The 12,495-nt window shown below is 38.0% G+C and overlaps 12 non-coding genes across 12 annotated transcripts; all 12 read left to right on the top strand.

Moving 5' to 3' along the window:
• The first annotated feature begins 345 nt into the window (after positions 1-345).
• On the top strand, positions 346-464 carry LOC128021762 (5S ribosomal RNA). Its single transcript, XR_008185699.1, has one exon. It is a non-coding gene; the product is annotated as a 5S ribosomal RNA (ribosomal RNA).
• Positions 465-821: 357 nt separating this feature from the next.
• LOC128021853 (5S ribosomal RNA) lies at positions 822-940 on the top strand. The gene has a single exon (XR_008185777.1). It is a non-coding gene; the product is annotated as a 5S ribosomal RNA (ribosomal RNA).
• Positions 941-1,299: 359 nt separating this feature from the next.
• On the top strand, positions 1,300-1,418 carry LOC128021760 (5S ribosomal RNA). Its single transcript, XR_008185697.1, has one exon. It is a non-coding gene; the product is annotated as a 5S ribosomal RNA (ribosomal RNA).
• A 364-nt stretch (positions 1,419-1,782) lies between these two features.
• Positions 1,783-1,901, top strand: LOC128021802 (5S ribosomal RNA). Its single transcript, XR_008185745.1, has one exon. It is a non-coding gene; the product is annotated as a 5S ribosomal RNA (ribosomal RNA).
• Positions 1,902-2,259: 358 nt separating this feature from the next.
• Positions 2,260-2,378, top strand: LOC128021718 (5S ribosomal RNA). Its single transcript, XR_008185653.1, has one exon. It is a non-coding gene; the product is annotated as a 5S ribosomal RNA (ribosomal RNA).
• Positions 2,379-2,885: 507 nt separating this feature from the next.
• LOC128021759 (5S ribosomal RNA) lies at positions 2,886-3,004 on the top strand. The gene has a single exon (XR_008185696.1). It is a non-coding gene; the product is annotated as a 5S ribosomal RNA (ribosomal RNA).
• A 357-nt stretch (positions 3,005-3,361) lies between these two features.
• Positions 3,362-3,480, top strand: LOC128021852 (5S ribosomal RNA). The gene has a single exon (XR_008185776.1). It is a non-coding gene; the product is annotated as a 5S ribosomal RNA (ribosomal RNA).
• A 359-nt stretch (positions 3,481-3,839) lies between these two features.
• LOC128021758 (5S ribosomal RNA) lies at positions 3,840-3,958 on the top strand. Its single transcript, XR_008185694.1, has one exon. It is a non-coding gene; the product is annotated as a 5S ribosomal RNA (ribosomal RNA).
• Positions 3,959-4,322: 364 nt separating this feature from the next.
• Positions 4,323-4,441, top strand: LOC128021801 (5S ribosomal RNA). Its single transcript, XR_008185744.1, has one exon. It is a non-coding gene; the product is annotated as a 5S ribosomal RNA (ribosomal RNA).
• Positions 4,442-4,799: 358 nt separating this feature from the next.
• LOC128021717 (5S ribosomal RNA) lies at positions 4,800-4,918 on the top strand. Its single transcript, XR_008185652.1, has one exon. It is a non-coding gene; the product is annotated as a 5S ribosomal RNA (ribosomal RNA).
• Positions 4,919-5,420: 502 nt separating this feature from the next.
• LOC128021716 (5S ribosomal RNA) lies at positions 5,421-5,539 on the top strand. Its single transcript, XR_008185651.1, has one exon. It is a non-coding gene; the product is annotated as a 5S ribosomal RNA (ribosomal RNA).
• Positions 5,540-6,045: 506 nt separating this feature from the next.
• Positions 6,046-6,164, top strand: LOC128021757 (5S ribosomal RNA). Its single transcript, XR_008185693.1, has one exon. It is a non-coding gene; the product is annotated as a 5S ribosomal RNA (ribosomal RNA).
• Positions 6,165-12,495: the final 6,331 nt, after the last annotated feature.

Below are 12,495 nucleotides of genomic sequence, written 5' to 3'. Positions count from 1 at the left end.
AATAATCTTGCCAAAAAAAAAAAAAAAAAGTCAATGCCCGATCTCTGAATATTAGCAGGTTTGGGCCTGGTTAGTACATGGATGGGAGACTGCCTGGGAATACCAGGTGCTTTAAACTTTTTGGAAAATTTCACGATTTATATAATAATCTTGCAAAAAAAAAAAAAAAAGAGTCAATGCCCGATCTCTGAATCTTAGCAGGTTTAGGTCTGGTTAGTACTTGGATGAGAGACTGCCTAAGAATACCAGGTGCTTTAAGCTTTTGGGTTTTCTTTCCTACTTATATAATATACTGGCGATTAGATGGGCTGGTCTTTAAATAGCCCTCTCTTTGCAGCATTTTTCGCTTACAGCCATACCAACCTGGCTATGCCCGGTCTCGTCTGCTCTCCGAAGCTAAGCAGGTTTGGGCCTGGTTAGTACTTGGATGGGAGACCGCCTGGGAATACCAGGTGCTGTAAGCTTTTTGGAAACTTTTCACTTAGTATATAATAATTTTGCCAAAAAATAGAGTCAATGCCCGATCTCCGAATATTAGCAGGTTTGGGCCTGGTTAGTACATGGATGGGAGACTGCCTGGGAATACCAGGTGCTTTAAACTTTTTGGAAAATTTCACGATTTATATAATAATCTTGCAAAAAAAAAGAGTCAATGCCCGATCTCTGAATCTTACCAGGTTTAGGTCTGGTTAGTACTTGGATGAGAGACTGCCTAGGAATACCAGGTGCTTTAAGCTTTTGGGTTTTCTTTCCTACTTATATAATGTACTGACGATTAGATGGGCTGGTCTTTAAATAGCCCTCTCTTTGCAGCAGTCTTCGCTTACGGCCATACCAACCTGGTTATGCCCGATCTCGTTTGCTCTCGGAAGCTAAGCAGGTTTGGGCCTGGTTAGTACTTGGATGGGAGACCGCCTGGGAATACCAGGTGCTGTAAGCTTTTTGGAAACTTTTCACTTAGTATATAATAATTTTGCCAAAAAATAGAGTCAATGCCCGATCTCTGAATATTAGCAGGTTTGGGCCTGGTTAGTACATGGATGGGAGACTGCCTGGGAATACCAGGTGCTTTAAACTTTTTGGAAAATTTCACGATTTATATAATAATCTTGCAAAAAAAAAAAGAGTCAATGCCCGATCTCTGAATCTTACCAGGCTTAGGTCTGGTTAGTACTTGGATGAGAGACTGCCTAGGAATACCAGGTGCTTTAAGCTTTTGGGTTTTCTTTCCTACTTATATAATATACTGGCGATTAGATGGGCTGCTCTTTAAATAGCCCTCTCTTTGCAGCATTTTTAGCTTACAGCCATACCAACCTGGCTATGCCCGGTCTCGTCTGCTCTCCGAAGCTAAGCAGGTTTGGGCCTGGTTAGTACTTGGATGGGAGACCGCCTGGGAATACCAGGTGCTGTAAGCTTTTTGGAAACTTTTCACTTAGTATATAATAATTTTGCCAAAAAATAGAGACAATGCCCGATCTCTGAATATTAGCAGGTTTGGGCCTGGTTAGTACATGGATGGGATTCTGCCTGGGAATACCAGGTGCTTTAAACTTTTTGGAAAATTTCACGATTTATATCATAATCTTGCAAAAAAAAAAAAAAAAGAGTCAATGCCCGATCTCTGAATCTTACCAGGTTTAGGTCTGGTTAGTACTTGGATGAGAGACTGCCTAGGAATACCAGGTGCTTTAAGCTTTTGGGTTTTCTTTCCTACTTATATAATATACTGGCGATTAGATGGGCTGCTCTTTAAATAGCCCTCTCTTTGCAGCATTTTTCGCTTACAGCCATACCAACCTGGCTATGCCCGGTCTCGTCTGCTTTCCGAAGCTAAGCAGGTTTGGGCCTGGTTAGTACTTGGATGGGAGACCGCCTGGGAATACCAGGTGCTGTAAGCTTTTTGGAAACTTTTCACTTAGTATATAATAATTTTGCCAAAAAATAGAGTCAATGCCCGATCTCTGAATATTAGCAGGTTTTGGCCTGGTTAGTACATGGATGGGAGACTGCCTGGGAATACCAGGTGCTTTAAACTTTTTGGAAAATTTCACGATTTATATAATAATCTTGCAAAAAAAAAAGAGTCAATGCCCGATCTCTGAATCTTACCAGGCTTAGGTCTGGTTAGTACTTGGATGAGAGACTGCCTAGGAATACCAGGTGCTTTAAGCTTTTGGGTTTTCTTTCCTACTTATATAATGTACTGGCGATTAGATGGGCTGGTCTTTAAATAACCCTCTCTTTGCAGCAGTCTTTGCTTACGGCCATACCAACCTGGCTATGCCCGATCTCGTCTGCTCCCGGAAGCTAAGCAGGTTTGGGCCTGGTTAGTACTTGGATGGGAGACCGCCTGGGAATACCAGGTGCTGTAAGCTTTTTGGAAACTTTTCACTTAGTATATAATAATTTTGCCAAAAAAAAAGAGTCAATGCCGATCTCTGAATATTAGCAGGTTTCGGACTGGTTACTACATGGATGGGAGACTGCCTGGGAATACCAGGTGCTTTAAACTTTTTGGAAAATTTCACGATTTATATAATAATCTTGCCAAAAAAAAAAAAAAAAAGTCAATGCCCGATCTCTGAATATTAGCAGGTTTGGGCCTGGTTAGTACATGGATGGGAGACTGCCTGGGAATACCAGGTGCTTTAAACTTTTTGGAAAATTTCACGATTTATATAATAATCTTGCAAAAAAAAAAAAAAAAGAGTCAATGCCCGATCTCTGAATCTTAGCAGGTTTAGGTCTGGTTAGTACTTGGATGAGAGACTGCCTAAGAATACCAGGTGCTTTAAGCTTTTGGGTTTTCTTTCCTACTTATATAATATACTGGCGATTAGATGGGCTGGTCTTTAAATAGCCCTCTCTTTGCAGCATTTTTCGCTTACAGCCATACCAACCTGGCTATGCCCGGTCTCGTCTGCTCTCCGAAGCTAAGCAGGTTTGGGCCTGGTTAGTACTTGGATGGGAGACCGCCTGGGAATACCAGGTGCTGTAAGCTTTTTGGAAACTTTTCACTTAGTATATAATAATTTTGCCAAAAAATAGAGTCAATGCCCGATCTCCGAATATTAGCAGGTTTGGGCCTGGTTAGTACATGGATGGGAGACTGCCTGGGAATACCAGGTGCTTTAAACTTTTTGGAAAATTTCACGATTTATATAATAATCTTGCAAAAAAAAAGAGTCAATGCCCGATCTCTGAATCTTACCAGGTTTAGGTCTGGTTAGTACTTGGATGAGAGACTGCCTAGGAATACCAGGTGCTTTAAGCTTTTGGGTTTTCTTTCCTACTTATATAATGTACTGACGATTAGATGGGCTGGTCTTTAAATAGCCCTCTCTTTGCAGCAGTCTTCGCTTACGGCCATACCAACCTGGTTATGCCCGATCTCGTTTGCTCTCGGAAGCTAAGCAGGTTTGGGCCTGGTTAGTACTTGGATGGGAGACCGCCTGGGAATACCAGGTGCTGTAAGCTTTTTGGAAACTTTTCACTTAGTATATAATAATTTTGCCAAAAAATAGAGTCAATGCCCGATCTCTGAATATTAGCAGGTTTGGGCCTGGTTAGTACATGGATGGGAGACTGCCTGGGAATACCAGGTGCTTTAAACTTTTTGGAAAATTTCACGATTTATATAATAATCTTGCAAAAAAAAAAAGAGTCAATGCCCGATCTCTGAATCTTACCAGGCTTAGGTCTGGTTAGTACTTGGATGAGAGACTGCCTAGGAATACCAGGTGCTTTAAGCTTTTGGGTTTTCTTTCCTACTTATATAATATACTGGCGATTAGATGGGCTGCTCTTTAAATAGCCCTCTCTTTGCAGCATTTTTAGCTTACAGCCATACCAACCTGGCTATGCCCGGTCTCGTCTGCTCTCCGAAGCTAAGCAGGTTTGGGCCTGGTTAGTACTTGGATGGGAGACCGCCTGGGAATACCAGGTGCTGTAAGCTTTTTGGAAACTTTTCACTTAGTATATAATAATTTTGCCAAAAAATAGAGTCAATGCCCGATCTCTGAATATTAGCAGGTTTGGGCCTGGTTAGTACATGGATGGGATTCTGCCTGGGAATACCAGGTGCTTTAAACTTTTTGGAAAATTTCACGATTTATATCATAATCTTGCAAAAAAAAAAAAAAAAGAGTCAATGCCCGATCTCTGAATCTTACCAGGTTTAGGTCTGGTTAGTACTTGGATGAGAGACTGCCTAGGAATACCAGGTGCTTTAAGCTTTTGGGTTTTCTTTCCTACTTATATAATATACTGGCGATTAGATGGGCTGCTCTTTAAATAGCCCTCTCTTTGCAGCATTTTTCGCTTACAGCCATACCAACCTGGCTATGCCCGGTCTCGTCTGCTTTCCGAAGCTAAGCAGGTTTGGGCCTGGTTAGTACTTGGATGGGAGACCGCCTGGGAATACCAGGTGCTGTAAGCTTTTTGGAAACTTTTCACTTAGTATATAATAATTTTGCCAAAAAATAGAGTCAATGCCCGATCTCTGAATATTAGCAGGTTTTGGCCTGGTTAGTACATGGATGGGAGACTGCCTGGGAATACCAGGTGCTTTAAACTTTTTGGAAAATTTCACGATTTATATAATAATCTTGCAAAAAAAAAAGAGTCAATGCCCGATCTCTGAATCTTACCAGGCTTAGGTCTGGTTAGTACTTGGATGAGAGACTGCCTAGGAATACCAGGTGCTTTAAGCTTTTGGGTTTTCTTTCCTACTTATATAATGTACTGGCGATTAGATGGGCTGGTCTTTAAATAACCCTCTCTTTGCAGCAGTCTTTGCTTACGGCCATACCAACCTGGCTATGCCCGATCTCGTCTGCTCCCGGAAGCTAAGCAGGTTTGGGCCTGGTTAGTACTTGGATGGGAGACCGCCTGGGAATACCAGGTGCTGTAAGCTTTTTGGAAACTTTTCATTTAGCATATAATAATTTTGCCAAAAAAAAGAGTCAATGCCGATCTCTGAATATTAGCAGGTTTCGGACTGGTTACTACATGGATGGGAGACTGCCTGGGAATACCAGGTGCTTTAAACTTTTTGGAAAATTTCACGATTTATATAATAATCTTGCAAAAAAAAAAAGAAAAAAAAGTCAATGCCCGATCTCTGAATATTAGCAGGTTTGGGCCTGGTTAGTACATGGATGGGAGACTGCCTGGGAATACCAGGTGCTTTAAACTTTTTGTAAAATTTCACGATTTATATAATAATCTTGCAAAAAAAAAAGAGTCAATGCCCGATCTCTGAATCTTACCAGGCTTAGGTCTGGTTAGTACTTGGATGAGAGACTGCCTAGGAATACCAGGTGCTTTAAGCTTTTGGGTTTTCTTTCCTACTTATATAATGTACTGGCGATTAGATGGGCTGGTCTTTAAATAACCCTCTCTTTGCAGCAGTCTTTGCTTACGGCCATACCAACCTGGCTATGCCCGATCTCGTCTGCTCCCGGAAGCTAAGCAGGTTTGGGCCTGGTTAGTACTTGGATGGGAGACCGCCTGGGAATACCAGGTGCTGTAAGCTTTTTGGAAACTTTTCACTTAGCATATAATAATTTTGCCAAAAAAAAGAGTCAATGCCGATCTCTGAATATTAGCAGGTTTCGGACTGGTTACTACATGGATGGGAGACTGCCTGGGAATACCAGGTGCTTTAAACTTTTTGGAAAATTTCACGATTTATATAATAATCTTGCAAAAATAAAAGAAAAAAAAGTCAATGCCCGATCTCTGAATATTAGCAGGTTTGGGCCTGGTTAGTACATGGATGGGAGACTGCCTGGGAATACCAGGTGCTTTAAACTTTTTGTAAAATTTCACGATTTATATAATAATCTTGCAAAAAAAAAAAAAAAGAGTCAATGCCCGATCTCTGAATCTTACCAGGCTTAGGTCTGGTTAGTACTTGGATGAGAGACTGCCTAGGAATACCAGGTGCTTTAAGCTTTTGGGTTTTCTTTCCTACTTATATAATATACTGGCGATTAGATGGGCTGCTCTTTAAATAGCCCTCTCTTTGCAGCATTTTTCGCTTACAGCCATACCAACCTGGCTATGCCCGGTCTCGTCTGCTCTCCGAAGCTAAGCAGGTTTGGGCCTGGTTAGTACTTGGATGGGAGACCGCCTGGGAATACCAGGTGCTGTAAGCTTTTTGGAAACTTTTCACTTAGTATATAATAATTTTGCCAAAAAATAGAGTCAATGCCCGATCTCTGAATATTAGCAGGTTTGGGCCTGGTTAGTACATGGATGGGATTCTGCCTGGGAATACCAGGTGCTTTAAACTTTTTGGAAAATTTCACGATTTATATAATAATCTTGCAAAAAAAAAAAAAAAAGAGTCAATGCCCGATCTCTGAATCTTACCAGGTTTAGGTCTGGTTAGTACTTGGATGAGAGACTGCCTAGGAATACCAGGTGCTTTAAGCTTTTGGGTTTTCTTTCCTACTTATATAATATACTGGCGATTAGATGGGCTGCTCTTTAAATAGCCCTCTCTTTGCAGCATTTTTCGCTTACGGCCATACCAACCTGGTGGCGCTAGTGAGTAATACAGGAAGTGAGTGGGCAGTTCGAGCAGTTGGTGAGAGAGGCTCACCTTTTTTGATTTGTGTTTCGTTCATTATTTTTTGGGAAAAGCTTTATTTAGTTTTTTTGTTTGTTTTTTTTCTCCTCCCAGCAGCTCACGCTGTTTGGGGGGGGAGTTTTTTTTTGGCTTTAATTTTCAAAATGGATAGATTACCGGCAACGACCACAGCAATGGCACGAGAAACACGGAGTGGAAATGAAATCGATCTTGAACAAAGACACAGAGATGGACATGAAAAAGAAACAAAGAAGGAAACCTGGAAAAGAGTTTACAAAAAGGAAGCAACAGTAACAGTGGACTTAATGGATTTGGATGATGTGAGAGCAGTGGATATTATAATGTCAGTGACAGAAAAAGTTGGAGAAGGGAAAATCTTGGCGGTTCGACCGAAACAAACAAGATGTTATGAGGTGACTTTGGAGACCGAGGAAGACATCGAGGAGCTGATGAATGGAATACTAATCAAAGGAAAAACCTGTGAGGTAACAAGACTTCAAAACAGAGATTTTGTTGTTTCTTTTATGCATCTCCCTGTTTACATGGACGATGAGGACATTTTAAAGAAATTGGAAGGATGGGGAGTTCTCCCCATCTCTAAAATAAAGAGACGGTTTTATCCTGGCACAAATATTGAAGATGGAATAAGATTTGTAAAAACAAGATTCCCCAGAGAAGTGATCTCTCTCCCGTATAGCACCAAGTTTGTCACAGCAGAAGGACCACAGCACTTTCGGGTCATGCATAGCCAGCAGGTAAAGACATGTAGGTTGTGCATGAGCCCAGAGCAAATGGTGAAAGACTGTCCGCAGTTTATATGTTACAAATGCAATGAGAGAGGACACATGGCGAGGGACTGCAGGGTGGTAAAATGCCCGGATTGCGAGGAGGTGCTAAGCAAGTGTGAATGCTGGATGGGAAACGAGGAAGAAGATGAAAAAGGTGTGAGTGGGCAGATGCATGACAATGAAAAGGAGCAAGAGGAAGGAACAACAACAACACAGATTAATGAAACCAACGAAAATAAGGACAAAGGAGAACAGAGAGAAGAAAGTTGCATACAGGATAAACAATCACAGCAAGGGGGTGAAGCGGAGATGCAAATTGCAGAGACCATTGAAATACTTTTAGACAAAATAGAACATCAAAGGATTGTAAATGAAGAACAGACTGTTGAAATGGGCAGTGAAGAGGAAAAGGAGGACAAAGCTGGGATACAAATGAAAAGAAGAAGATCGATCAAGGTAAAACCAAGTTTGGGCGGGGTAAGGAAAAAAGTAGTTAAAGAGGACTTGTTGAAAAATGTAAACCGATTTGAACTGTTAAAGGACATGGGGGAGATTGAATGATAAACGATGGTTTTTATGAATACTTTTTTCTGTCTTATGCTCATAAAGTTGGTAACTTTTAATGCAAGAGGACTTCAAGATGTAAGAAAGTTTGATAAAGTAAAAGAAATGTGTAAAAAAGAAGATATAATAATGCTACAAGAAACTAATTGGACCGATAGGTCTATAAATGAAATGAGGAAAAGGTGGAATGGTGAAATTCTGTATAATAATGGTGATGAAAGAAATGGTAGAGGTGTGGCAATTTTAATAAGGGAAAACAGTGGTGTAAGCTGTAAAGAAATATACAAAGATGAAATAGGGAAATGTTTGATAGTGGAAATGAGTTACGAAGAGAAGAACATATTACTGGTCAACATACATGCACCAACGAAAAAAGAAGAAAAGAGATCATTTTTTAACACTATCAAGACAATTGTGAGGAATTATAAATATATACTTATGATGGGGGATTTTAATACAGTTTTTAGCAGACAAGATATAGCGGAGGGTATGGGTTTCAAAAGCGATACGGGAAGGAAAGAGTTAAGATCACTAATGGAGGAAAATAATATAATGGATGTATGGAGGGAAAGGAATGAACACAAAAGAGAATACTCGAGAAGACAAATAGTAGGAAATTTCATTTATCAAACACGAATAGATATGGTTTTATGTACAAGGAATTTAGAATGTTTTATAGAGAAGTTAAGGTATGAAGAAACGAGGTTAAGTGATCATAAGCCTTTTTTTGTACATTTGGATTGGGATGTTGGGAAAAGAGGGCCAGGGGTATGGGTTTTAACCCTCTGGAGTCTAAGCTATTTTTGGGGCCTTGAGAAGTTTTGTCATGCCCTGACATTTGTGCTTTTTTCAGTTTCTTATAAATATCTAAATGGGTAAAGTCTAATATCACTGTAATCAGCACAAACTGGGCTATAATAATATGTGAAACCCATGCATGTACATGATTGTATTTTTGAGAAAAAAAATGTTATGCATGGTTAGTGAAAAACTAAAAATGTTAAATCACTTGAATAAGGGAATAAAACACATACATAAAATTGGTTGCCGGAAAAGTTGAGAACTGGAGCTTGTAGCCTAGAATTTTTCTTTCTGAATGATGTGAAAATCATCTTGTTTACTCACTCACAGAAAACAATATATTGATTTAAATTTTCTAAAACACTTTTTGTTGGTAAAAGTCATATGCGAGTAGGCGTCAACTATCATGAATATCATTGTGATTTACACCTGAGAAGACAAAGGCCTGCATAATGAGCTGCATAATGAGCCTCTCATTCAACTGTGCCACTGTGAGGGAGGACTTACAAGAAAGAGAACAAAATAAAAGTATATAATTTTATGTTTGTAGTTTATTAAGAATATATTTAATTATCCCACAACATAATTTAATATCCACTTGGGGGAGCAGTTAAACAGTTTATTAGGAACAATCAAAGCTGACTTTCAAATTTTTTGGCATCCTTTCTCTAGTCACACAATCCTTCAGAAATCCTTTTAACAATCTTATTTTCTACCAAATAAACCCCATTTATTATCATCATCATTATTATTATTATTATTAATGTTGAAAAGAGCTGATAATATTTTTCAGGTTTTTTTAGGGGGAATAAATCGAAAGAACTGCATTGTTTTTACATTTGTTAGAGTTATCTCTATTTGTCACATTCATATTATTTACATCAAGCTTTTGAATGGTATAGTATTGTATATTGTTATTGAAACTTCATAATGTTTCACTTGATTATACATTTAGTCAGGAATTATAGTTTGGAAAAAGTATTTGGAAAAAGTCTAACTAGTAAAATGTTTACACGTTATGTGAAAACTAGTACAAATAAATAAAGAGAGACTTACTCTGTTTATGATCTCTGCTGAATAAAGTGCTTCATTCTTTTTTCTGAGGAAATCCATTTCTCAAATCCTCAACCACATCACATCTTTTTGGGGTGAATTATGTCTTAGTCCTCTCATCGTGAAGCAAACAGTAAAATAAAATAAAAACTTGAAGAATAGTCTGGCTGCTTTTTCTTCTGTGTGGGCGTATTCAAGCCGCGCGCTTCAGTTTGAATCTGAATAGCGCGTTAAGCGCGGGGGCGTGGTCACATTAGATATAATGAGCGGAGATATGAAAAATAGACATCGCGTTGTTTTCATATGGATTACTTTATCTCAGAATATTTGTTTTCGGCAGCACTTGTTTAGTTTAAAAGTAGACATTCCAGGCTTTCTATAGATATCTCTCTCATGTCTCTTCGTTGAGTATTCACGGAGTTACAGTTCATTTTAATGAAATGTTTGTACATGACGATCAGCGGAGACAAAGACTGTAGACAGCGCACCTTGTTTGTTATCTTTATTTTATAAGTGCACAAAGGTTTTTTGTTATTATGTCTGTATCCAAAAAAAACTAGACCCTTTACAGATTCGATTGATGTATTGCTCTTATCTGTACGATTAAAACTGAGAGTGTAATTTAAGTTATTTTCGGGGTTATCAGGTGAAAATGACTCAAAACGCATATATGCGTTAATCGACTCGAAAGGGTTAAATACAGACATTTTAAAGGATGAGGATTATGTGGCAACAATAAAAGATACAATAAAAAAAGAAAAAGAGAATGAAATGTATTTAGAGGACAAAAGGATCTGGTGGGAGAACTTGAAATTTTTAGTGAAAAAAATCACTATTATTGTGTGTTAAAACAGAAATGCAAAAAGAATAAAGAAAAGGAAATAAGAGAAAGACTGGAGAAGCAAGTAAATGATGAAACAGAAGATATTCAAAAAATAAAAGAAATACAAGAAGAGCTGAAAGAGATGGAAGAGAATAGATATAAGGGGACAATGTTGAGGTGTAAAGCTAAATATCTGGTAGAAGGAGAAAAATGCACAAAGTTTTTTTTTGATCTTGAAAAAAGAAAAGGAAGAGTTGAAACTATAAAAGAAATACGAAAAGAAAATGGTGAAATGGTACATGAATGTGGGGAAATTTTAGAAGAGGTTAAAAACTATTTTGAAAAATTGTTTAGTACGGAAGGAGTAAAGGAGAGAGAAAAAAGGGAATTAATGGAATTAATAAAAATTAAAGTGAGTAAAGAGGAGAAGGAAGAATGCGATCAGACAATAAGTAAAGAAGAAATAGAAAGTACAATAAATGAATTGAACAAAAAGAAAAGCCCAGGCATTGATGGTCTAGGAAGTGAGTTTTACCAAACTTTTAAAGACCTTTTAGTAGATATTTTAAGAGATGTTTATGATGAGATTTTTGAAAAAGGAGGAATGATGTTAAGAATGGGAATGGGATTGATGAAGGTAATATACAAGAAAAAGGGGGAAAAAAATGAATTAAAAAATTATAGACCTATCACAATGTTAAATACTGATTTAAAGATTTTAGCAAAACTTTTAGCGAATAGATTAAAACAGATAATGCCAAATATAATAACAACAAATCAGGCATATGGAGTAAAAGGGAAAGACATTTCGGATGTAACAATGAGTATAAAAGACACGATAAGGTACATGAGAGATAAAAGGAAAGGAGGTTATATCATTAACTTAGATTTTGAAAAAGCTTTTGACAGGGTGGAACACGAATATTTATTTGATATTTTAAAAAGTTTTGGGTTTGGGGAGATTTTTATTAAATGGATTCAAATTTTATACAAGGGAGCAATGACAACAATAAAATGTAATGGGTTTTTAACAAAATGTTTTAGGATAACACGATCTATAAGACAAGGGTGTCCTTTATCAGCCCTGCTATATTCATTGGTGGCAGAACCGCTTGGACTAGCCATAAAGCAAGAAAGGGGAATTAAAGGAATAGAGATTGAACAAACAGGAAAAGAGAGTAAAATTTTTCAATATGCTGATGACAGTACCATTTTTGCTAGAGAAGAAGAAAGTGTCAAACAAGTAATGGAAATAGTACAGAGATTTTGCAAGGGGTCAGGAGGAAAAATAAATGAAGAAAAAACTGCATATATGAGATTTGGGCAGACGACAGACTTAGCAGAGAATTTTAAATTCAAGGAAGTAAAAGAAATGAAGATTTTAGGAATTTTAATGGGTAAAGATGAAGATAAAGTTAGGGAAATCATGTGGGAAGAAATAGTGGGAAGCATTGAAAGAAGACTGAACTTTTGGAAATTGAGGGCACTAAATTTAAAAGGGAAGGTTTTAATCTTGAATGTTTTAATGACTTCAAAACTGTGGTATTTTTTATATATGACATCTATGCCGGTGTGGGTGGAAAGAGGGTTGAAAAGATGTTTTTTAGATTTTTTATGGGTAGGGAAACCAGCTAGAATTGCGTACAATACTTTAATAGGGATGGAGGGAAAAGGAGGTTTGGGTTTAATCGATGTTGAGCAAAGGAAGAATAGTCTGAGAGTCAAATTAGTCAAAAAGTATCTGGATGAGGGAAACAAAGCAGAATGGAAAACAACAATGGGGATTTTTTTAAACAAATGTGGGAATTTTAATCTGGGAGATAATGTGTTATGGATGAGAACACAAGAATGGATAACAGAGGGGT

This window comes from Carassius gibelio, chromosome A10, assembly GCF_023724105.1.
Source record: "Carassius gibelio isolate Cgi1373 ecotype wild population from Czech Republic chromosome A10, carGib1.2-hapl.c, whole genome shotgun sequence".
NCBI classification, from domain to species: Eukaryota; Metazoa; Chordata; class Actinopteri; order Cypriniformes; family Cyprinidae; genus Carassius; species Carassius gibelio.
The sequence above is the reverse complement of the archived record's forward strand: the minus strand, read 5'-3'. Positions and strand labels throughout refer to the sequence as shown.